This window comes from Xyrauchen texanus, chromosome 23 (assembly GCF_025860055.1).
Source record: "Xyrauchen texanus isolate HMW12.3.18 chromosome 23, RBS_HiC_50CHRs, whole genome shotgun sequence".
Taxonomy (NCBI): domain Eukaryota; kingdom Metazoa; phylum Chordata; class Actinopteri; order Cypriniformes; family Catostomidae; genus Xyrauchen; species Xyrauchen texanus.
In genome coordinates, this window is record NC_068298.1 from 5931224 (window position 1) to 5956628 (window position 25405).

At 39.8% G+C, this 25405-nt stretch overlaps 1 protein-coding gene across 2 annotated transcripts in view; it reads left to right on the forward strand.

Annotated features, from left to right (window-relative positions):
- Positions 1-4529: 4529 nt before the first annotated feature.
- LOC127662999 (neuroligin-3-like) overlaps positions 4530-25405 on the forward strand; it is a 214344-nt gene continuing 193468 nt past the window's right edge. For both annotated transcript variants that reach the window (XM_052154373.1, XM_052154374.1), the window contains exon 1: positions 4530-4755. The gene's annotated coding sequence lies outside the window, so the exon portion shown is untranslated. The remainder of the gene's footprint in view (positions 4756-25405) is intronic.

Sequence of the window (25405 nt, forward strand, 5' to 3'; positions counted from 1 at the left end):
TAATGTTTTTATTTTGCACAAGGCAATACATTGTTTTAATTATTTTGGTGTTATTGGAATACACCATATGCGTTATGGGTGATATGCTTTAGTTGTTTTGTTTATCCTATTCACCTGCAGTGCCTTGTCAAATGTATGCATGTCAGTGTGGCGATTGTGATGGTGTTATTAGACACAAATTTGACTATTCACCTGTACTGTCTCTATTAAGTACAGTGCATTAATAATAATAATTCCTTGCATTTATATAGCGCTTTTCTAGGCACTCAAAGCGCTTTACATAGTATAGGGGGAATCTCCTCAACCACCACCAGTGTGCAGCATCCACCTGGATGATGCAACGGCAGCCATAGTGCGCCAGAACACCCACCAGCTATTGGTGGAGAGGAGAGAGTAGAGTTATGTAGCCAATTCAGGGATGGAGATTAATACAATGCCATGGTAGATGGGGGGTATTTGGCCAGGACACCGTGGTTACACCCCTACTCTTTACAAGAAATGTCCTGGGATTTTTAATGACCACAGAGAGTCAAGACCTCAGTTTAACATCTCATCCGAAGGATGGTGCCTTTTTACAGTATAGTGTCCCCATCACTATACTGGGGCATTAGGACCCACACAGACCGTAGGGTGAGCACCCCCTGCTGGCCTCCCTAATACCACTTCCAGCAGCAACCTTGGTTTTTCCCCAGGAGGTCTTCCATCCAGGTACTGGCCAGGCTCAACCCTGCTTAGCTTTAGTGGGCAACCAGGAAAGAGATGCAGGGTGATATGGCTGCCGGTATGGCCATGTTATATTGCATTAGCTAAACTTTAGTGATCTTATTACGTTAGCTCATGAGTCAAGCATGTTAGCAAGACACAAGTTAACTATATTTGTCTTTGGGCTAATTAGCTGTAAAGTCGAGGCACTGGTAGCTTAGTCTTTTGTTCATCACCACTCACCTCCACACAAGCCAAGGAAAACACAACTGGGATAGGAGCTGGGAGGGGCTGCTGTCTGCCTGCCTGTGTGTCTGATGTGCCGATGTGTGCTGCACTGCTGCGCGGAGACGCAGAGGGAGGGACTTGACAACGTCTCATCTCGCGACCTGATATTTAGATATTTTTTTTTATTCAATATATATGTAGATGTGTGTGCATGTGTCTGGTCACATGATTCTCAAAACTACAGTCCCTGCAATGACATAATTTGACAGAAGACAACTTTTCTTTCAAGGTTGAGGAAGACCTCACTGGGACACAGACCTTATTCAGCTGGAACAATACTAATTCAACAGGGCAAAGTTAGGTAGAAATATACTTTTTGGTGAAAAATGCTAAGAATGTATTTGTGTCAGTAATTAATTATCTAAATCGTAAACACAACAAGGCTCTTATTTAAACTGAATAAACGTGCATGATAAAAAAACACTTTGATTGCCTTTTGATTAAAACAAGTACTAGTGAATGTATTCAACTCATCAGTAGGCCAGAGAGACAGGAGTACTCCTGCCCCTTCACCTTCAAAGGAATAGTTTACCCAAAAATACACATTCTGTCATCATTTGCTCACCCTCATGCCATACCAGATGTGTATGACTTTCTTCTACAGAACACAAATTAAGAATTTTAGAAGAATATCTCAACTCTGTTGGTACTAATAATGCAAGTGAATGGTTGCCAGCAAGGGCGTAGCGGCCGTGGGGTATGTGGGGGACACTTTAAAAAAAGAGATTTTTGTCCCCCGCACTTTTCCAAGCTAAACCCATACCGAGTCCTAATGGTGGATTAGCATACAGTATTATTTGCATTTTGTTACTTTGGGCTGATTGAGCGAACATCCAGCCAATCACAGGTGAGTTTCATGAGCCGAAACAACCCTTACATAACAGGCCGTCAGTCAGACAGTCTAATCAATACGGCTCCATTCTTTTCTACAAAGTTGCTTTCAACAATGCTCATTTATCTATGCTTTGTGTCGCCATTGATGTTGATCTAAATGAATAATCTAAAGATGGGAGTTATTTATCGGCATATCGTTCTTGATTGGCAGCATTAAAGGAAATGCACTGCAGAAAACAAACAGGACAATCCTTCTTTTAAGCACACATTGTAAGTGGAGTTTATATCAGTGACTGAGTCTGCATTAAGTTATGCTCTTTACATTATGTTTGTGAGGTCATAGTTTGATCGGTTGATTTTGCTAATTTAAGCAGATTACCAGATCTGTGTTAAATATGTAAAGCTATTTTTAATATCAGCTCCTGCTTCTATGTTGGTGTGCACAATTAATACCACAATTTTACTGAAGTGAATCGATATGTAGAAATGCTTTTTTTATACATGAAAACTTTCAGACATTATTGAAACTCATAATCATTATAAGACTATTATTGTTGTCTCTTGATAAAAGTCATGCTCAGCAGATCACAAACTGTAGGGAAATAATTTGCTTTGTTCTTATAATGCTTAAAAACTCTTCAAAAGTCTCTTTGTAGGTCTGTAGACATTCACATTTTAAAGGATTATAATTTTATTTTGATCGTTGATTCAGTGACTAACTCATTTCACACAAGACACTCATTTGTCACCACCTTTTGACATCACCTGAAATGGTCACTGAATCATTAAATGGATCTGAACAAACTTTGGTGAACATGGTCAAAACACTTCAGCAACTTTGATACATGTAAATCCCACAATACTCAAGCACAGAGTAAAAAATTAATTGCACATGCACAATTGTCATTATTGTAAATTGATTAAATTATTTATTCAGGACCAGCTTGTGCTCAGTCTTTTATTGTAATGTTGAAACAGAAGCAAGTGCTCCACAGGATGCCCTTTTATTTTTGCAGCTACTTTTGCTCAATTTTGCAATTATTTTGCAGTACTTGAATCTTTAAAATATTAAAATTAAACAACATGTGTATATATTATTCTAATGCTTGGTTCATTCTTATGTACTACACTGTAATATATTAACACTGCTCTGTAAGTGCTGTCCCCCCACTTTTAAAATGACTGCTACTCCCTTGATTGCCAGAACTCTGAATGTCCTTAAAGCACATAAAAGCAGCATAAACAAGTTATCCATATGACTTCAGTGGTTAAATTCATGCCTTTTATAAGTGTTTTGATAAGTGTGGGTAGGAACAAATCAATATTTAAGTTATTTTTTACTTAAAAAATCCCCTGGCCAGTAGGTGGCAATATGCACAAATAAAGTGAATCACCAAAACAAAAGAAGAAGAACTCTTAAGGAGAGAAGAGCGCTTAGGAGGGCGGTTTGATAGTGGAGATTGATTTAAAAAAAAAAAAACCTGTTTCTCACCCACACCTATCATACTGCTTCTGAAAACATGGATTAAACAGCTGGAGTTGAATGGATTAATTTTGTACTGCTTTTATGTGCTTTATTGAGCTTGAAAAAGTTTTGGAACCTGTTGACTTGCATTGTGAGGACCTACAGAGCTGAGATATTTTTCTAAAAATCTTTGTGTTCTGCAGAAGATAGTCATTCTCATTTGGGATGGTATGAGGGTAAGTAAATGATAAGAGAATTAAAAAATGTTTGGGGTGAATTATTCCTTTAAATAAGCTGTATTCAAAATGTTTTACATCCTATTATTATTATTATTATTATTATTATTATTATTATTATTATTTAGATATAATTTAATTTATTTCAAATAAATTTCTTCTCAAAACAGTTTCAGTAAATAACAGATTTATATTGTGACATCTCATATATATATATATATATATATATATATATACACACAGTGTGATATGCTTTGCTCACAAAAGCTCAACGTGTGTTAAATTAACTCTTGAACTTTTTAGTAATTTACATTTATGCATTTGGCAGACGCTTTTATCCAAAGCAACTTACAGTGCACTTATTACAGGGACAATCCCCCCGGAGCAACCTGGAGTTAAGTGTCTTACTCAAGGACACAATGGTGGTGGCTGTGGGGATCGAACAGGCAACCTTCTGATTACCAGTTATGTGCTTTAGCCCACTATGCCACCACCACTCCATCTATTTATCCTCGGCCATAACTGTGGAAATGTTCACTGTAAAAATTGTTTTATCAATTTATTTTGAAATCAAGACTTCAAGATAGCCTATGTCTACTGTCTATTCAGAACAACTTGACTTTCAAAAATAAGCATACTTTGAAAAATATTCACTTGCGGAAATGTGTGACAAAATCTGCCAAATGTGACAAATGTACAGCAGCTATTCACCCCCTATAAAGATATAGAGTATAAAGCACATATGAGTCACTCTGAGATTTCATTAGCCTAAGTGTGGAGTTTTGGTTTTTTTGCTATTTTATATATATATATATATATATGAGTTCCAGCACAACAAAGCTGTATGGATATGTCCTGAAAAGCAGGGTTACTCATACGCCCGTCTTTCCTATATGCAGCCCGTGTGCGCGCATTTGGTTTCCTAGTAACTCGCGCATGTCCCGGCGTTCCCGAACACTCAAGCGTGTCCGCGCAGCGCGTACTCGTGAGGCTGGTGTGGGGAGCTCACGCACACGCAGGACCAGAGCACCAGGATCATACACACAGGAAAAACACGCGACTGTGACTGGAGTGTAAAGGATGAAGGATGCGTTTGCTGGAAAAGGTCACATGAATTGCATGAAGAACAGTGCGAGGAAATCTTAACGTAACTGCCAAGGATTATACCAAGGCTCTTTTTGTGGGGAAGGGAATACCAGGAATGGGGCATTCGATATTTCACCAAAGCAGGTGAGTTACTTGTGAGATTAATGGTTTTAAAATCTTGATAAATTGATCCGACACCATCATGAACCTACTGAATATTAGGCATTACGCACTGCTGATGTGTTTTAGTTGATAAGCTAGATATATGTCTTTGAACAAGATGCCAATTAGGAATTCAGTTAAATGCAAGAGCTATACTTTAGTTATTTGATTTGTTGTTAAGAAATGCGCAATTAAATATAGGCTAATACGAATAGCTGAAGTGGGCTTATTAAAGTGAAATAGTCAGGCTGCGATGCGCTGCCGGTAAAAGTAACGAGGGGTGTGAATGGTGAGCCCTGCACTTGTTACACCCCAATCTTCAAGTTACATTAGTGACGCGACAAAACTAGATCACAATTTGTTTGTAATATATATAGACCTATATATGAGATAATCCGCGAGGTAATCTAAGTGACCGTTCAGATCGAACGCGTAAAAAAAACCTAGACGGAGCGCAACGAATAGAGCAGAACGCAGGTGTCTCGAGATGCGTTTATTATTTATTTTTTTAAGTTTATGTTAATTTTAATCTGACACGGCGTCTAAAAACCATAATGTGCATGTGCACATAGAAAAACAATTCCTAAACAGTGCGGACAGTCACAAAAACGCGTTCAGTGTGAACGGCCACTATCGCGTCGCGTCTCGCCGCTCGCCTAAAAACAGTCTTTGATTAGTAGACTGGGTCGGCACGCCAGGATTCCATCCGCAACGTTGAAATACCCCTCATGCACTTGCAGCCCAAACAAAAGATCTCTTGAAACTTAGATAGGGTTTTAAATGTCATGTAGCTCTCACTCGGTTTAAAAAGTGTTCGATCGGTCATGGGAGCAAACGTCAGGATTCCTCTATTAACGCTGGAACACGCGTCGTGCCTTAAGCGTGCGCAAAATGTTTCAAACGTGTCTTGGTTGGTCTCGTGGCGACGACAGGATTCCAGCCGCAACGCTTCCAGACGCGTCGCGCACTTGCTGTCTGGACAGCTGTTGATTTTAACGAGAGCGTTCTGATTTTCTCGTGACGCGACACTAACAGATGGAAGGCTACTTGCAGATGCATGATGCGTTAATTTAACGCGTGGATGCCTCTATGAGTTGGTGATTGGATTTATGGTTCAGCCATATTGCATGCACACTTCGTAAAGGAAAGATGTCTTAATACTTTGAGATCTGCTTTGCAATATTGTCCAATCATTGATAATATTTAGCATGCACAGTTACAGCATTATTTGGAAATTATGCATGCATAAATTAATTAATGAATACATAGTGTAGGCATTTCAGTATGGTTGTAAAGGGATCAATGCAATCACTTTAATGTTGAAATCATGGGCTTTCAATTGTGTTTTATCCTATTTATTATAGTACACATATTCCACAAATCTTTAATCTTTGGTTGATTAACAATATTAAACACTGTCAAATTATTAAACAGTGATTCACTGGTGTTGGTGCCACTCAAAATGTCATTTATGACTGTTGGATTGGCCTTACAGTTCTACTTTTTCAAGGACAAAGTTGTGGAGAGTTACTCTGTTGTTGAAAAACTTGTGAGAAAGTACTGAATTGCAAAGTAGAGAGAGAGAGAGAGAAATGTGCCTTGGAGTTGTCATGGTGATTTGGTGAATAAGCAATTGTTGTCCATAAAGGCCATGCATTAAAAGGGATTTCTGTTGCAATTCCCTGTCACTGAAGAGCATATTTCAACTCTCATTAGAGAAGGGTTAGGGTTAGGGTTAGAGGTTCGGATTATTTAGTTGGGAAAAAATACACTGAAAAATACATTTCGATTGGTTGAAGTGAGCTTGGAGAAGTTTGGATGGTATCTCCAAAGAAACAAGCTGATCCGCCTAATTCCGTAGCTCTGCCATTCACGCTAGCTTATATTGGGTTTTGCTGAGGAAAAACATTTGTTGTGTGGTCATTGGTGTTTTGAAAGATTATGTATGGCCCTGCTTGTGAATTTCCTCTCTTCTAATGCCTTTATTGGTATGTTGGCCTCGTAGGCCGGTATTTTTAATGTTCCCGCTGATTTAAATCCATTCTGATGGTTACATCCAAAGTTCTGAGCTCTGTGCTGCCTTGTCATTTTTACTTTTAGTTTGAGAGAAACATGTACTGTAGTTAGAAACAGGCTGGTCTTTTTCTGTCAGTTAAGATACATAAAAAGTTGTAGAAACAAAACTTTAAACTCTCTATCAGTCAGAAGTTTGCATATCTACTTCTATTTAAGAATGATAGTGATGTCTTCAAACACAAATGGAAGTATGGGAATTAAGTATGAAGTCACTGAACACTCTTGTTGGCTGCTTTCCCTACACTATCAGCTCCAACGCATCCATTTATCATCCAAATCAAATGATGAAATTAAAGGAATATTCCTGAGGTGGGAAAAAAACATTGAAAACAGGCCAAGTATTGATATTTTAATGTAATTTATTTTATCTTTGTCAAATTAATTGAGGAAATCAACAACATTCCCTAAGAAGGTGCAGTTGTCATGCTTTACACATAATCACCCACCGTTACTAAAATGTATTACAATTTTACAGTAATAACATTAACTGAGGTATTTTGACTGAAAAGTTAGTATCATATTCCTAACATTTTAGTTGAAAACTATTATACTTTTTGTATTGAAAATGTTTTGTAATAAATAATTATTTTAAGTGTTTAGGCTACTATTGTATTCATAAATACTATAATACATTTTGAGAAAGACTAGCTACATTGACCTAACCACAGAAATAAGGACCCATTACATGGTCTTACTGTATATGCATATAGCTTTGCATTGTACTGTACATGGGTATTTGGAAATAAACTGGCCTTGTTTTGTAAACTGGCACTTTTATATTCATTTAACAATGCATTTGATGATTTGGTCACAGTTCTCTGAAATCCAATGAAGACGAATGAGAAACATTGGGTGAAATATCGTAGTTTTGAAATCGCAATACACCAAAAATAAAGAATCGCTATAATATTGCATCGTGACCTAAATATCGATATAATATCATATCGCCAGTTAACCGATAGTTAACCTTGTGATTCCCACCCCCTTCCGGGTTCAATACAAGTTACGCTCAGTCAGCAGTAGTTGTGCCATAATGTTCTTCATAAGGCACTTACAACGGAAGTGAATGTGGCCAAGTTTTGGAGGGTTTAAACACAGAAATGTGAAGCTTACAATTTAATAAAAGCACTTGCATCAATTTTCTGTTAAAATGTGTGTGTTATTTGAGATGTAAAGTTGTTTAAATAGAAATTTTTACGGTCGTTTTAGGGTTTACAGCGTTGTCGTCATGGCAACACAGTTGGTTATAACTTTACACAAGATTAGTATCCTTTTCTGCATATCGCGGCGCCGTTTTGTGGTCCGTTATGCATAACGCGGTGGTTCATTTTAGCTTATCACAGCCCATTCGACACATTTCACGGACGACCGCTCGGTTCTCCCGATGGCCAGTCCACCCCTGATCGGCACCAATGTACGTCGGCCCACCAGGAAAATGCCAGGTATGCCAGATTACCAGTCCAGCCCTGGCCACAAATGCTGTTGATTGAGCTGAACTTGTATTAAACCCAAAATATTCCTTTAAATAACATTTTATGTCAAAAATAGTGACAATTCATCAAAACTAATGTCATGCTTTCTGGAAATATGTCATTCATTTACATTTATGCATTTGGCAGACGCTTTTAAGCGACTTACAGTGCACGTATTACAGGGACAATCCCCCCAGAGCAACCCAGAGTTAAGGGCCTTGCTCAAGGGCCCAACAGTGGCATCTTGGTGGTGCTGGGGCTTGAACCCCCGACCTTCTGGTCAGTAACCCTGAGCCTCAACCACTGAGCCACCACTGCCCGACGTTCCATTCATAAGTCGTTCCATTCATAAGTCTTAGTTTAAAATCATAACACTGACCTTACACAATTTGATTTATTCTTCAAATGGATTTAGTGTCATAGTCATATTTCATTGTTGAGTATGTTATCCATCAAAAAATCATTGCTTGCTACTTTCTTTTACTTTGTTACTACAGTGTTCCATGCTCAGTGTGATGAGGACGTTTTGATGTCATGTACTTGATATCAGATTTGGAAGCTCTTACACAAGAAACCACAATAGAGTTAATTCTGCATCCACACTCTTTCACTGATCAAATCAGGTGATGTACTTCCAGTCACCTTTATTGACCTCCATGGATGAAAAACACTGGACTATTGCCATCGCTCACTTGAAGGTCACTCAGTAGACAGTAATTCATCTGCCTCCGTGGTTCAGCATGAAATGATCACAAAATAAACTGCAGAACCAGGTAAACAACTGAAAACAAACAGTGACTGATGTGGTTTTCTGCTTGCATGCTCAATCCGTACAGAGGGTATCAGAAAATTGTTTACTTCTAACTGTCTAACAGAATGTAGGTATTTGAAAAACACTTATGGTGTTTTTTAGGTAGAAGTGGAGGGCTTACATTTGATGGCTTTATGGATGAATCTTGAAAAACCTGTCATGGCCATATTTCACCATACAATCAAGTCAGATTCTATTTGCACACTGGTGCAAATAATGGTAAATTCTATTTACACCCCAGTGCAAATAGTGGAAGATATTATTTTCACCTCAACCTGGTGCAAATAATGGTAGATACTAATTGCACCCTGGTGCGTTACCAATTTACCGTGATGCAATCAACATTTACAGTATATTCATTTTTATCTATTATTTTAAGTAGTATTAAATGATGGGAAAAGAGTGGGACAAAAAGTGGATTCAAACGCGGTCACGAGGACAACAGTAAACATTCACACACTGCTTAAAACCCCACGCAACTGCAGTGACACCTACTGTTTAGTTTGTCAAATATTTCTATGGTTCCACAAGACTTTTGGGCTGCAAATAGCTGCACTATGTGGCAGATGCTATTTACACCGGGGTGCAAATAGTCACTCCGTTTAATTTTACAGAGTGACTATGTATTTTATTTGATTTTTGTTGGTGTAGATTTCTGTTTGGGATGCAGATGGGATGTTAACATTTAAGCACAATAAAGATATTTTGAGAAAAAGACATGGAATTATGTTTGTGTATACTTGATAATTGTATTATATACGTTTTCTGTTTCTATATCTGTGCCTTTGTTTTGTTTGCATGTGTCTAAATTATGAACCTGCCATTAAAAACAAACAAACAAAAAAACATTGACCTCTTGACCTTCTTGCGTCCTTCAAAGATCTTCACTACAAAGATCTTCTACACTAACTGTGTGCTCCAATTCTCAAAATGGACAATAGTGTTATGCAATATTCTATCCATTTCTTTTGATACAACAGCGTCTGTACCATTTTAAATGATTGCAAAATAGATTAGTTCCTCTTTTTCCACACCAGCACCATAGTGATGTATACACAAAAGCATAAATAGCAAATAGATAAAAGGTTTCATTTTAAACACCATTGCAACCTCCATATTTCTTTTGCTTGTATTCAGAGCTCTTTACTTGCATTCTGCAAGTATTGCATGTTTACCGGCCCTTTGAAAGAGCTTCTGCTATTCTGGTAGAATACAATGGTTGTCTTTGTAGTTTAACTCACATGTGAATGATTTTGTAACAAACACAAGCACATACCCACACGTGCATACAGTCGTAATAGCCATTTCAAAGATGTACTACAGAGCTCTTTCATACAAGCGTGTCTCCTTGTGTCCTTTACTAGTACACTGTCAAGTCAAGTCAAGTGGTTTTTATTGTCGTTTCAACCATATACAGTTAGTACAGTACACAGGAAAACGAGACAACGTTCCTCCAGGACCATGGTGCTACATAAAAACAACAAAGGACCAACACAGGACCACATGAGACAACACAACGAAATAAAATACCTATATAAAAAAACCTACATATACCTATATAAAGTGCACGTGCAAACATGTGCAAAAAGTACAGGACAGTACAACAAATTTCTGACAATGAACAGGACAATAGACACAGTGCAGCGCCGACCAGTACTCAGTAGTGCAAAAAGATGACAGTTTCTAAAAATGTAAACATAACATACTATGAGATAATGTTCTATGCACATAGCAGTTATTGAGGTAGCAGACAGTTATAAAGTGACAGTAATTAAAGTGCAACTCAGGACACGTGTGTGTCAAACCAGTCTCTGAGTATTGAGGAGTCTGATGGCTTGGGGGAAGAAGCTGTTACACAGTCTGGCCGTGAGGGCCCGAATGCTTCGGTACCTCTTGCCAGACGGGAAGAGGGTAAAGAGTTTGTGTGAGGGGTGTGTGGGGTCGTCCACAATGCTGGTTGCTTTGCGGATACAGTGTTTTTTGGAAATGTCTTTGATGGAGGGAAGAGAGACCCCAATGATCTTTGGATCCGCAATGGCTTTGCGGTCCAAAACGGTGCAAGTCCCAAACCAGGCAGTGATGCAGCTGCTCAGGATGCTCTCAATAGTCCCTCTATAGAATGTAGTGAGGATGGGGGTTGGGAGATGTGCTTTCCTCAGCCTTCGAAGAAAGTAGAGACGCTGCTGGGCTTTCTTGGTGATAGAGCTGGTGTTGAGGGACCAGGTGAGGTTCTCCGCCAAGTGCACACCAAGCAATTTGGTGCTTTTGACGATCTCCACAGAGGAGCCGTCGATGTTCAGCGGAGTGTGTTCACCTTGTGCTCTCCTAAAGTCAACAACCATCTCTTTTGTTTTGTCGACATTCAGGGACAGGTTGTTGGCTCTACACCAGTTCGTCAGCCGCTGCACCTCCTCTCTGTATGCTGACTCGTCGTTCTTGCTGATGAGACCCACCACGGTCGTGTCATCGGCGAACTTGATGATGTGATTCGAGCTGTGCATTGCTGCACAGTCGTGAGTCAGCAGAGTGAACAGCAGTGGACTGAGCACACAGCCCTGGGGGCCCCAGTGCTCAGTGTGGTGGTGGTGGAGATGCTGTTCCCGATCCGGACTGACTGAGGTCTCCCAGTCAGGAAGTCCAGGATCCAGTTGCAGAGGGAGGTGTCCAGGCCCAGCAGGTTCAGCTTTCCAATCAGGTGCTGGGGAATGATTGTGTTGAATGCTGAGCTGAAATCTATGAACAGCATTCGAACGTATGAGTCCTTATTGTCTAGGTGGGTGAGGGCCAGATGGAGGGTTGTGGTGATGGCATCGTCCGTTGAGCGGTTTGAGCGATACGCAAACTGCAGTGGGTCTAGTGAGGGGGCAGCTGGGTCTTAATCTGCCTCATGACGAGCCTCTCGAAGCACTTCATGATGATGGGTGTAAGTGCGACGGGACGGTAGTCGTTGAGGCAGGACACTGAAGACTTCTTTGGCATGGGGATGATTGGTGGTGGCCTTGAAGCACGTTGGAACGACGGCGCTGCTCAGAGAGATGTTGAAGATGTCGGTAAGAACATCTGCTAGCTGGTCTGCACATCCTCTGAGCACTCTGCCAGGAATGTTGTCTGGTCCAGCAGCCTTCCGTGGGTTGACTCTACGTAGAGTTTTCCTCACATTTGCCGTGGTAAGACAGAGCACCTGGTCGTTGGGAGGAGGGGTGGACTTCCTCGCCATCACGTCGTTCTGCACTTCAAACCGAACGTAGAAGTCGTTCAGCGCATCTGGAAGGGAGGCATCTTTGTCACAGGCAACTGATGTTGTCCTGTAGTTGGTGATGGCCTGGATGCCCTGCCACATGCGCCGCATGTCACCGCTGTCCTGGAAGTGACTGTGGATTCTCTGGGCGTGTGCGCGCTTTGCCTCTCTGATTGCCCGTGACAGTTTGGCCCTAGCTGTTCTTAGGGCTGCCTTATCGCCTGCTCTGAAGGCGGAGTCTCGGGACCTCAGCAGCGTGCGCACCTCCGCAGTCATCCACGGCTTCTGGTTGGAGCGTGTGGTGATGGTCTTGGAGAAAGTGACATCATCAATGCACTTGCTGATGTAGCTGGTCACTGATGCTGTGTATTCCTCCAAGTTGGTAGAATCGCCATATGTTGCAGCCTCCCTGAACATGTGCCAGTCAGTACACTCAAAACAGTCCTGAAGAGCAGAGATGGCTCCTGCTGGCCAGGTTTTCACCTGCTTCTGAAGCGGTTTTGTGCGTCTGACTAGCCGGTCTGTATGCTGGAATTAACATAACAGAGATGTGGTCTGAGTAGCCGAGGTGGGGGCGGGGCTCCGCCGGTACACGCCTGGGATGTTTGTGTAAACAAGATCAAGCGCGTTCAGCCCCTCTCGTTGCAAAGTCCACATACTGATGGAATTTAGGGAGCACTGTCTTGAGATTTGCATGGTTGAAATCTCCGGCGACAATAAACAGTCCGTCGGGGTGAGCGTTCTGCAGTTCAGCTCATAGCCCCATACAGTTCACAGAGCGCTTCCTTAGCATTAGCGCTGGGGGAATGTAAACTCGGTTATGCAAACAGTGGTGAATTCCCATGGTAGATAAAAAGGTCTGCATCTAACAGTCACAAGCTCCAACAGCGATGAACAGTAACTAGAGACTAGCATAGAGTTCTTGCACCATTCCGTGTTGATGTAAACACACAAGCCACCACCGCGAGTCTTACCGCAGAGAGCTGTATTTCTGTCGGTACGAAGCGAGGCGAGCCCGTCTAGCTGAATGGCGGCATCCGGAACTCTGTCGCTGAGCCACGTCTCCGTGAAAACAAAGACGCAGCAGTCTCTAAACTCACGCTGCGTAGCCTGCTGGAGTCGGATATAGTCCAGTTTATTGTCCAGGGAGCAAACATTTGAGAGCAGGATAGGCGGGAGAGCCGGCCGGCTAGGGTTTGTTTTAGCCTAGCATGGACCCCGCCCTCTTTCCGCGCTTCGCTTTCTCGCTCACCGCTTACGACGTCCTCTCCCCCGGCCACCGGCATCAGGCGACGCCGAGGGCTGGAGGCCTGGTCTCCGCAGCAAGCCGAGTACGTGTAGCGCCTCCTGCAGGTCATCATGCAGCTTGGTTTTTGCATGAGTCTTATATTTCAGTAGTGTCTGGCGATGGTAGACACGAACACCGGTTGCTCCGATGTCCATGTGTTGCAAAAGTCGGGCTTTTTCAACAAAAATAGCACCATTGTGGATCCGGAGTGGCCGCTGCGTGCTACCGCGCCGCCATCTTGGATCAACTCTATCATGTTTTCTATCAGTCACAAAGGACAATCCAGGCTTACACCTGACTTAACTGGAATAAATGTGAATGTGCTTGAAAAGCTACATGGGTTTTAGAGGGGCTTTAGGCGTTTAATAAGGTAACAAAACAACTTTAAGTTAAAATGAGTAACTTGGAGCATGTGGAAATATTTTTGTTTAAGGACTTGGGAAAATCAAGTTGAAAAGGTAAGCCCATATATACGTTTCATAGCAGTGTCTTGGCAAGCTGGATGCAACTAAAAAGCTTATACTCGCATAAAGCACCCTGAAATATTGTACTTCCCTAAATGACTAGGATGCCTTTATTCCAGGGCACATATTCCTCTACTATTGACCAAAAGGTTGGACAAATGTCCTTGCATCAGCTATTTTGTAATGTTATACAATGCTTCTACTTTCATTTTTACTATACCACACAAATGACTGCAGGTTGTCAGGTGCATCAAATAGCTTGAGGTTAGAGGAGAAGAAAGCAAACACTGAATTCAAGTGCAGGAGAAGAAATTGAAGGCGGTTCTTAAAATAATCATATGCAAATGCACAGACTGGGTTAGAGTTATTGGAGGGAATTAAATGTAAGTTGTTGCCACTTAAAATGTTAATGATCTCATTGTCTTGAGCAGTTGGTTTTGCCCTGTCTGAGCTGTCATGGCTAAAAAAGTTAAAACCTTTAAGGACAATTTAAGTAGAATTAAGAAGGGACACATTTCAATAGCGAGTTGGCCTATAACCATGATGTCTTTTGTTAAGATATAAGAATATGAATATGAATTTTTGTTAAATTGTCTGCACTTCTATAGCGCCTTTTTAACCTTAAAAGTATTCAAAGTGCTCTTTACACTGTGACACATTCACCCATTCATTCACACATTCATACACCAATGGCGGCAGAGCTGCCATGCAAGGCACTAGCCTGCCATTGGGAGCAACTTGGGGTTCAGTGTCTTGCCCAAGGACACTTCGGTATGTGGAGTCATGTGGGCCGCTATTTAAACCACCAACCCTGCAATTAATGGCCGACCCGCTCTACCAACTGAGCCACAGCCGCCCCGACATTTATTGTTAAATATGTCCATATAAATGGTCTATTGTGACGCAGATTTCAAACAGATAGTGCTGGTACTAATATGTGACTGATGAGCTGCATTTAAAGTTCTTGGAAATTGGCCAATATACACGTGACCCTATTTTAATGCGGCAAGTCGAAACAAACCATTAGGCTATGTAAGGGATAATGTACAGTCAAAATAAATAAATTAATTAATGGACCTCAAGTGACTTATTTCTTTATTCTAAGAGTGTAGAATACTTACAGAATATTTATCATTCATCATTTTAATAACAAAAACTCACAAAATGTTTAATATTCATTATATTTATATAGACTATAAACATAATATTTCATAATTTTACCAAGAAATACTCACAGAATATTTATTATTCATAATTTTTTTAAGAACATTCATAGAATATAAAACAACATGTTGTGGACAGAGAATAGTGATTGCATTGTTATTTATTTCAATTAGTACAGTCATTATTTCATATTAAACTCAAACTGTAGTGCTGGAGTGGACTTTAAATCGAGGCAGTGAGAGGCTCACATTAGTTGTTTCTTAGACTAGATGACTCTAAAAGATGCTTCATGCTCCATCTATCTTGAGAGAAATAGAGACTAACAGACGCAGAGAAAACGGGAGTTACTCTACAAAAGCGGAGTTCCACATCACAGCATTCAACATTACCTTAATCGAAATATACTATATAAGGCCTCTCAATATCTTGTGATAGCCCAATGAGGTGAAGAGGCTGAGTTTGTTTTTTATTGATTTATTTCTGATGTTAAAAGGACATTGTGCTGTGGAGTTCGTTCTTTGGATAAATAAACAGAGATAAGGTTCTGAGAGTCTGCTCCCAGCGGCTATCATTGATTCCTCAGGGCAGCCTTTTAAAGAGCTTAGTAAAAGCTGCTAGCGCGAAGACCACGTAGGATACAGCAAATGGGCCATATTTGAACGCCTCCATCAACCTATATGTGGGTCATGACCATTAGGGATTTAATAGCAGTTCTTTTTAACATCCATTCGTTAATTTAGATGGCTGTAATGGGTAGCAAACTGTAACAAAAATCCTGTTAAATTCACAGTAAAAAGCTGTAATGGCATTTATTTTACAGTTGCATCACTGTATATATCATTAACTGCTATAATGTTAATATACCAACCTACTTAAACTACTTGAATATACTTGCTTTGTATTTTGACTTTTTTGAAGCGAAATATGTAGTTCGCCTAATTACTGCTATTTTTATTCAGTGAGTATAAAATAGGGTGTTTTCAAGTTGATATTTTAGTCTTCTTTATATGTTCAAATTACATTTTAAACTGTCAGGTGATATGTATATGGGGATATACTGTATTTACAGTGAGGAAAATAAGTATTTGAACACCCTGCTATTTTGCAAGTTCTCCCACTTGGAAATCATGGAGGGGTCTGAAATTGTCATCGTAGGTGCATGTCCACTGTGAGAGACATAATCTAAAAACAAAAATCCAGAAATCACAATGTATGATTTTTTAACTATTTATTTGTATGATACAGCTGCAAATAAGTATTTGAACACCTGTCTATCAGCTAGAATTCTGACCCTCAAAGACCTGTTAGTCTGCCTTTAAAATGTCCACCTCCACTCCATTTATTATCCTAAATTAGATGCACCTGTTTGAGGTCGTTAGCTGCATAAAGACTCCTGTCCACCCCATACAATCAGTAAGAATCCAACTACTAACATGGCCAAGACCAAAGAGCTGTCCATAGACACTAGAGACAAAATTGTACACCTCCACAAGGCTGGAAAGGGCTACGGGGAAATTGCCAAGCAGCTTGGTGAAAAAAGGTCCACTGTTGGAGCAATCATTAGAAAATGGAAGAAGCTAAACATGACTGTCAATCTCCCTCGGACTGGGGCTCCATGCAAGATCTCACCTCGTGGGGTCTCAATGATCCTAAGAAAGGTGAGAAATCAGCCCAGAACTACACGGGAGGAGCTGGTCAATGACCTGAAAAGAGCTGGGACCACCGTTTCCAAGGTTACTGTTGGTAATACACTAAGACGTCACGGTTTGAAATCATGCATGGCACGGAAGGTTCCCCTGCTTAAACCAGCACATGTCAAGGCCCGTCTTAAGTTTGCCAATGACCATTTGGATGATCCAGAGGAGTCATGGGAGAAAGTCATGTGGTCAGATGAGACCAAAATAGAACTTTTTGGTCATAATTCCACTAACCGTGTTTGGAGGAAGAAGAATGATGAGTACCATCCCAAGAACACCATCCCTACTGTGAAGCAGGGGGTGGTAGCATCATGCTTTGGGGGTGTTTTTCTGCACATGAGACAGGGCGACTGCACTGTATTAAGGAGAGGATGACCGGGGTCATGTATTGCGAGATTTTGGGGAACAACCTCCTTCCATCAGTTAGAGCATTGAAGATGGGTCGAGGCTGGGTCTTCCAACATGACAATGACCCGAAGCACACAGCCAGGATAACCAAGAAGTGGCTCTGTAAGAAGCATATCAAGGTTCTGGCGTGGCCTAGCCAGTCTCCAGACCTAAACCCAATAGAGAATCTTTGGAGGGAGCTCAAACTCCGTGTTTCTCAGCGACAGCCCAGAAACCTGACTGATCTAGAGAAGATCTGTGTGGAGGAGTGGGCCAAAATCCCTCCTGCAGTGTGTGCAAACCTGGTGAAAAACTACAGGAAACATTTGACCTCTGTAATTGCAAACAAAGGCTACTGTACCAAATATTAACATTGATTTTCTCAGGTGTTCAAATACTTATTTGCAGCTGTATCATACAAATAAATAGTTAAAAAATCATACATTGTGATTTCTGGATTTTTTTTTTTAGATTATGTCTCTCACAGTGGACATGCACCTACGATGACAGTTTCAGACCCCTCCATGATTTCTAAGTGGGAGAACTTGCAAAATAGCAGGGTGTTCAAATACTTAGTTTCCTCACTGTATATTTATTTACAAATATGGAATTATATAAATTGACTATTTTTGAGCTAATAAAATGAGCTTGTATTGCTAACTACTTTTTAAAATATACTTTAACAGTAGATAAGCTTGTACTTTTCAGTTTTGAGTAGCTTGTAGTGGAGCAAGTTACATTATAGAATTTCACAATAGCAGTAGAAAGAAAGAAATAGCAGTAATGAATGTTTATTTTTTTTTTGATTGCAATATAACAAGAACAAAAATAATTTACATACAAGAGTACATATGTACCATACATGTCAAGGGTAAAAAAATAAAATAAATGTATTTTACAGAAAAAACTTATAGCTATTAAATAGCTGTAAAGTTTTCCTTGCTTTTAGGTTTTTACTTTTAGATATTGTTTCTAAATATATTTTAACAAGTTCAAAATTTGGCATATTTCCATTCCATTTGACTTTATGAATATAATAACGGGCAATTATAATAATTAAATCCTATCCAATATTTTTTGGTTTTACATGCAATCCCCAAGGAAATTTTTAGCAGTAATGAATGTATGGTACACATGGGATGCTAAAGAAAATGTTATCTGATTGTGCATGTGATGTACATTTCAATAATGGATTTGACCTTTAAGCAAAGGGTTTTGAAGCTCCTAGTGTTTCAGATCACTGACTCAGAAACGAGCTTGTTTGCATCGCCCCCGTCCCTTTTTTCTTCTCAGAGTTTTAAACCAAGGTCAAGACGTACATACAACCCATTGTTGAGAAATTAACATACAAAAGCCACCGGGCCTTGTCAAATAAGACCTGAAAGTTTAAGGTCAGGGCATGAAACACGCCGGGCTTGTGAAGTGGAAAACAGGGTGATAAATGAGACTGTTATGTGTACGGATGAAGCGTATGTTAACAGATTGAGATGTTTTGAAATGGAGAGTGAGTGGCTGCAGTAATCTGTGGATTAGTGAAGTCTCTCCAGTTTTGGTCAGACAGAGTACGTGCTGTGGTGTTAGAGAGTGCAGATAGACACGTGCTGCTTGGTTTGCACTAGACAGCAGGATTACCAAACATATCAAGCCAGAACTACATCACATACAGAGACTGTTACCGAACACTTGCTCAGCTGTGATAACAAGTAGGAGGATGAGACCTTTGAAGTAAATATGTGTTAAAATAACTCAAGATTCTGTATTCAAAGGATTTGTGTGATGTAACATATTTGCGTTTAAAGGTTTGGCTTTTGTTCTTGTATGAAAGGAATAGTTCACTCAAAAATGAAAATTCTCTCATCGTTTACTCACCCACATGCCATCCCAGATGTGTACGACTTTCTTTCTTGTGCAGAACACAAACACATTTTCTTTAGAAGAATATCTCAGCTCTGTTGGTTCTCACAGTGCAAGTGAATGGTGGCCAGAACTCAGAAGGTCCAAAAAGGACACACAAACAGCATAAAAGTAATCAATTTGACTTTGACAGTGATTAAATCCACATCTTCTGAAGCGATAAGATAGGTGGGGGTGAGAAACAGATCAATATTATGTAGTTTCTTACTGTAAATCTACACTATCACTTTCACTTTTACATTATGATGTGGAAGTGACTTTCATATTTAGCAACCTACTCATTGGGGCTGGTCAAAGGTGGCGATTTGTAGTAAAAAGGACTTAAATATGAATCTGTTTCTCCTCCTCACCAATCATATTGCTTCAGAAGCTGTATGGATCACCATTCACTTGCATTGTGAGGACCAACAGAGCTGAGATATTCTTTTAAAAATCTTAATTTGTGTTCTGCACAAGAAAGTAAGTCATACACATCTGGGATGGCATGAGGGTAAGTAAAGGATGGGAGAATTTTCATTTTTGCGTGAATTATCCCTTTAAATGCATGTTTTTAATACAACATTAGTTGTGTTTGCAAAAGGCAAGCATCACAGTTAGCTAGGCTACTAGGTCATAAAACACTTTCACACATGAAACCAGGTAAATTGCAGTACAATTGTTGGATTGCCTTCACTAGTAAATGTAAAACATCTGCTATTCACACATGTACTGGCATCCGTCTTTTTACCGTTTTGCTACCATTCACACATCAGCACCAAAATACCAATAAACTCTGAGATGTACTCTAGTTGGTTATTTTATCAGTTGACAAATTGCTTTGCGGTTTTAGGCTGGATTACACTACACCACTTCTAAAATATGAACAGAATCTGTAAATACTACTTTAGGTATCACGCGCTAACCAATTTATAAATAGCTACAGACAAAAACAAGGCATCACACACTAAACGACTGAGGATCACTCGATCCGATCACAAACGCCCCTGCTCTACGAGACGCATGACACATGTAAACAAACATGGATGTACAGGAGCGCTGCCATTGATGTTACTGCTTCTCTGTTCTGAGTCGCAAAAGAAACGGGTTGAGAGGATTTGGTTGCGCGTCTTGGGCGGAAAGACAGAGACTGCGATGCAAGTTGGAGGAGGGTGGAGTAAAAGGTTTTCTCAACTTTGAACGCTTGTTTGCCATCTCCATTTCTTCGTAGTCCAGGGTTGAGGCTGCATGCGCTCGATTTCCATTGGCCGCTCACCATATGACATATTTGAGTCATGGTGCATCATACGTTATGACATTTTCTCTACAGTCGAATCTAAAATATCAAATATTTCTGTATGTTCTGTGTGTTGGCTGGCCGTCGATATCATCCTTTGTTGTTATGTGTTTTCACACACACACACCAGTCATTCCCATTGGGTTTATGACTTTGCTGCATATTCGTTCTGTTGATGTGGACTTGTCCACTAGTGGAAAATGCTTCTTTCACCCAACATTTACACTGCCGGTTCCAGCGAGAGTATAAAAACACAGGAGGAAATGTGAAAGATGAGCTGGTGTTCCCACGAGAACTAAGGGGATATATAGTTTGGGATAGTTCGCCATCTGTCTTCAGAACCTCGACTGTGAATGTCAAGAAGAGGACTCGTTTCCAGAGACCCTTGTGTCTTCTGCCTGTTTTCCCGGCCTTGTGGTCTCCGACTCTGGAGATTATCATTAGAAATCCGCAGGATTGCTCCAAAGGCGTGAACTCAACCAAACAATCTACGCTACCTCAGGTTGGCAGGAGCTTCGGGCTACTCATCGGGTAATTCTCGAGTTGCAAGCTCAGTAAAGATGGGATTGATTATTGCAAGATCCATTTCAAATAAAACTTTTATCCTTAATGACTTTTTTTATTTCACAAATTAGACTTTTTATTTATTTCAGAAACGTGGCTTAATGATGGTGAATTTGTTGAACTTTTCCCAGCTCCCTGTGACCTTTTTTAGCACCTCCAGACCTGTTGGTAGGGGTGGTAGGGGGCCCAATTAGTGATGCTTAACTTACAGAACCCTGTGATGTGTGTGTGATTGCGTAAAGACCTCCCAAGTACAGCAAAGTTTTTGTCATGTATTATTTCAATCTCAGATAATATTTGAATTGTGGGAGATTTTAACATTCATGTTTGTGGTCCAAAAACATTTTTGGTATCAGTTTTTAGATTTAGTAGATTCTCTTAATTTCACTCTCATGTGACCCTACTCATGATCAGGGTCACACATTGGATCTGGTTTTATCTTTAGGTCCTCAAATTTGTAATGTTGAACTTGGTAATTAATGTTTGTCAGATCATATGCCTGTGATTTTTAATGTCACTTTGAATTGTGGATCATCTAGCTCTCAGCCTTCTGCTTATTGGTCTAGATTGATCACTTCATCTATGGCTTTTACAAATGCTTTTTTTAACCTCCTACTTTACGTCATTTATTGAGTCTCCCTCTTTTAAGGCAGGTCCTGATGGGCTGGTTACTGTGTTTAACTCTATGTGTTCAAATATTTTGGATGTTTTGCTCCATATAAAAACATCAAGAGCAAAGTTAGAGGTCAACCATGGTTAGATAACGCGACTCTTGCTTTCAGACAGGAGTGTAGAAAGGCTGAACGGAGGTGGAAAAAAGATAAATTACATGTTTCACATCAAATTATGAGGGAGTTTGTTGAAATGGGTTGTGAAGGATGCAATAAAAAGGTTGTGAAGGATGCAAGAGCAAATCATTTTTTCTAATATTATTTCTTTACACTCTAACTCTCCCAGAGTGTTGCTCAACACCATTAATAGATTACTGAATCCATAGAGAGTTGATTTATACCCCTCTGTGGATATTTGTGAACTGTTTTTGAAATTATTTGTTGATAAAATAAAGGAAAATAGAGTTGTCCTCCTCCAGTTTATGACACTGATCCGGTGATAGTGACTGTTAGTGGTGAGATTTTTGATCAGTTTCACCTTGTGTCTCTCTCAGAAGTTAAAGATGTTATTTCTCATCTGAAGCCTTCTACTTGCCCCTGTGATGTTGTCCCTTTGTGCCTACTCAAGGAGATGGTAGATATCATTGACCCTATCATCATGTCTATCATCAATAGCAGTCTTGTTGATGGAGTGGTTCCACTTTGCTATAAGCAATCAATTGTTCAGCCTCTTTTGAAGAAGCCAAGTTTAGATCCTTTGGATATGAAGAATTATCAGCTGATCTCTAAGCTGACAAGTCTTTCCAAGATTTTGGAGAAAGTAGTTTTATCTCAGCTGAAGTCCTTTTTTTTTTTTTTTTACACAGAACAGTGTCTTAGACTAGATTCAATCTGGATTTTGGGCTGGTCAGAGCACTGAGTCAGCTATGTTAAGGGTAGCAAATGATTTGTTACTAGTTGGTGACTCAGTTAATCATGGAGCTTTCATTTTTTTGGACCTCAGTGCGGCATTTGATACTATTGATCATTCAATACTTATTAGTCGTTTAAGGCGTGCTGTGAGGTTACAAGGTGCAGTTTTGAGATGGTTTATATCTTACCTTGAAGGTAGATCCTTTTTGGTAAGGTTTCTCAGCACACATTACCTATGGTGTTCCTCAGGGATCTATCTTAGGCCCGTTTTTGTTTTCTTTGATATGCTACCCCTTGGCGTGATATTTAAGAAATATGTTATAGCTTACCACTTCTATGCAGATGACACTCATATCTATCTCCCCTGCAGCCTGAAGTGAATAGATCTTTTAATATGTTGTTGTTATGTTTAGAAGATGTTAAAGGTTGGCTGGGTCAAAAACTTCTCCAGTTAAATGAGAAGAAAAACTGAGATCATTATCTTTGGATCTGATGTGTGTGGTGTAGATATTACCAATGGCTTAGGGCCATGGGCTGCTAATCTGCAAAGCCAAGAAAAAAAATCTGGGTGTTGATTTTGATTCAGCACTAAAATTTGACAAACGGATGAAGGCTGTTGTGAAAAGTTGTTTTTATCAACTAAGAACCGCATCTCGATTTTATCAATTAGTGATCTGGAGAAAGTTATACATGGTTTTATTTCTTCCCGCCTCAACTACTGCAATGCCCTTTACTTGGGGCCCAGTCATTCATCTATGTCACAGTTGCAGCTAGTCCAAAATGCAGTTGCTAGACTGCTCACAAATACTAAGAGGAGGGACCACATTTCACCGGTATTGGCTTCACTAGATTGGTACAGTATAGAATTCAATACAAGGTCCTGTTATTCATGGTATGGCCCCTGGTTGCCTCATTGAGCTTATACATTTGCGTTATTCATGTAGATCATTAAGATAGGCCAATCATTCACTACTGATTGTTCCCAGATCTCTCTTAAAGATTTTTCAGTTGCTGGTCCGAGGCTGTGGAATGGTCCACCTCTTGAGATTAGATCTTCCACTTCTATTTTAAATCGCGATTAAAAACTTTTTTGTTTTGTCTTTTTTATGCTAGTTTTTATTTCCTCCTGTTTTGGTTATTGTGTGATGTGTTTATAATCTTATTTTCAATGTACAGCACTTTGGTGCTACAGTGTAGTTTGAAAGTGCTTTAAAAATAAATGAGACTTGAGACTTTATTTTCTGGAAAAGGCTGTAGCCTACAGATATGTGTGAAAATGGCTAATAAGGTTTTCCGAGGTGATAAAAAAAGATCTAATCTATCTTAAAACGTAGGCGTCAAGTTTGTAAAAATGTTATCTTTAAGTTTATGTTGATTTCAAATTTGAAAAGCATTTAAGTTTTGAACAGTTTTCTACAAACTTGACGTATTGAGGCGTATTCAAGTAATTGTTTTGTGAGTTGTGAATTGTAGTGCTGTCAGCATTAACGCATGCTTCTAATTTAAAATGCATAACACTTTAATCGTGATTAAGGCATGTACCGATTTGACATTAGATTCTGATATTTTATTCAGTGTGAGTTCTGAACACTCGTTGGAGGGTGGAACCCTTACGATTAGGGATGTCCCGATCCGATACCTAGATCGGTATCGGCTTCGATATTGACGTTTTTAGACGGATCGGGTATCGGTCTGACGAGCCCGACCCAAATCCGAAACTCTGTGTTAGTCATGTTCGTTACTGTCAAGCTTAAAAAATGACATAAAGAACTGTTAAAACACCATTAAAGCGGTTCATGTGACTCGTGCATTTTATTCAAAGCCACTTGAAGACACGCGATAGCTCTGTGAATTGCAATAGGCTGTGTTTAATAAGTAAACATATAAATGCACGCGCAGCTTCAGCCCGTTAGTGAGTGGTGCTTCGGTTTACACACACACGCGTGGCTATTTATAGCCTTCACACGTGCACAATATTTGAGCACTACAAACGAACATCTCAGATGTAGATGCTCAGCAGTTCGGTTCACTTATAATATGGACTTAGAACGGCACTGGAGGTGCATTTAACCAGAATATAAATAAGAAGCTAATTAAACTGTGAATAAAAAGGGTGAGGGTTTAAAAGTTAAAGCTGTCATGGAGAGACTCACAGCAGAGATATGAACTCTGCAGGGTTTATTGAGCAGAGGATTGAAACAGTGATGTAAACATTGTGAGTAAATCCAGTTAAGCAGAGTGGCAAACAGCAGGTAAGTAATATCCAGACAGTGTATAGACACGATGAAAGAGATAACTTACAACAATTTTATGATACTTGCAGGCAATAATGAAGACACATGTTTGACATAGTATTTCTGAGACTCCAGAACTTTCTACTACCGATGAGAACAGGCACAGAGTGTGAAAGTGAGTGTGAAAGTGAGTGTGAAAGTGAGTGTGAAAGTGAGTGTGAAAGTGAGAGAGAGAGAGAGAGAGAGCGCGTGAGAAAGCGGGGTATTTATGCAGTCATTGATTAGCCACTAATGATATGCAGGTGCGTGTAATCAGAACTCAGGGAGTGCCAGTATCCAGTATGCTAGTTAATAATAAAGTGTTTCTTAATAAGCTATACATTTATATTGAAATAATGTGTAGTTAAAGGTTTGTGTTTCTTTACATATTAAAGAGTACACCCAATTATTTCCACATAATAATGTAAAGATATTATAAACTGATTATGCAATAAAACAACACTGATATCGGATCGGGATCGGTATCG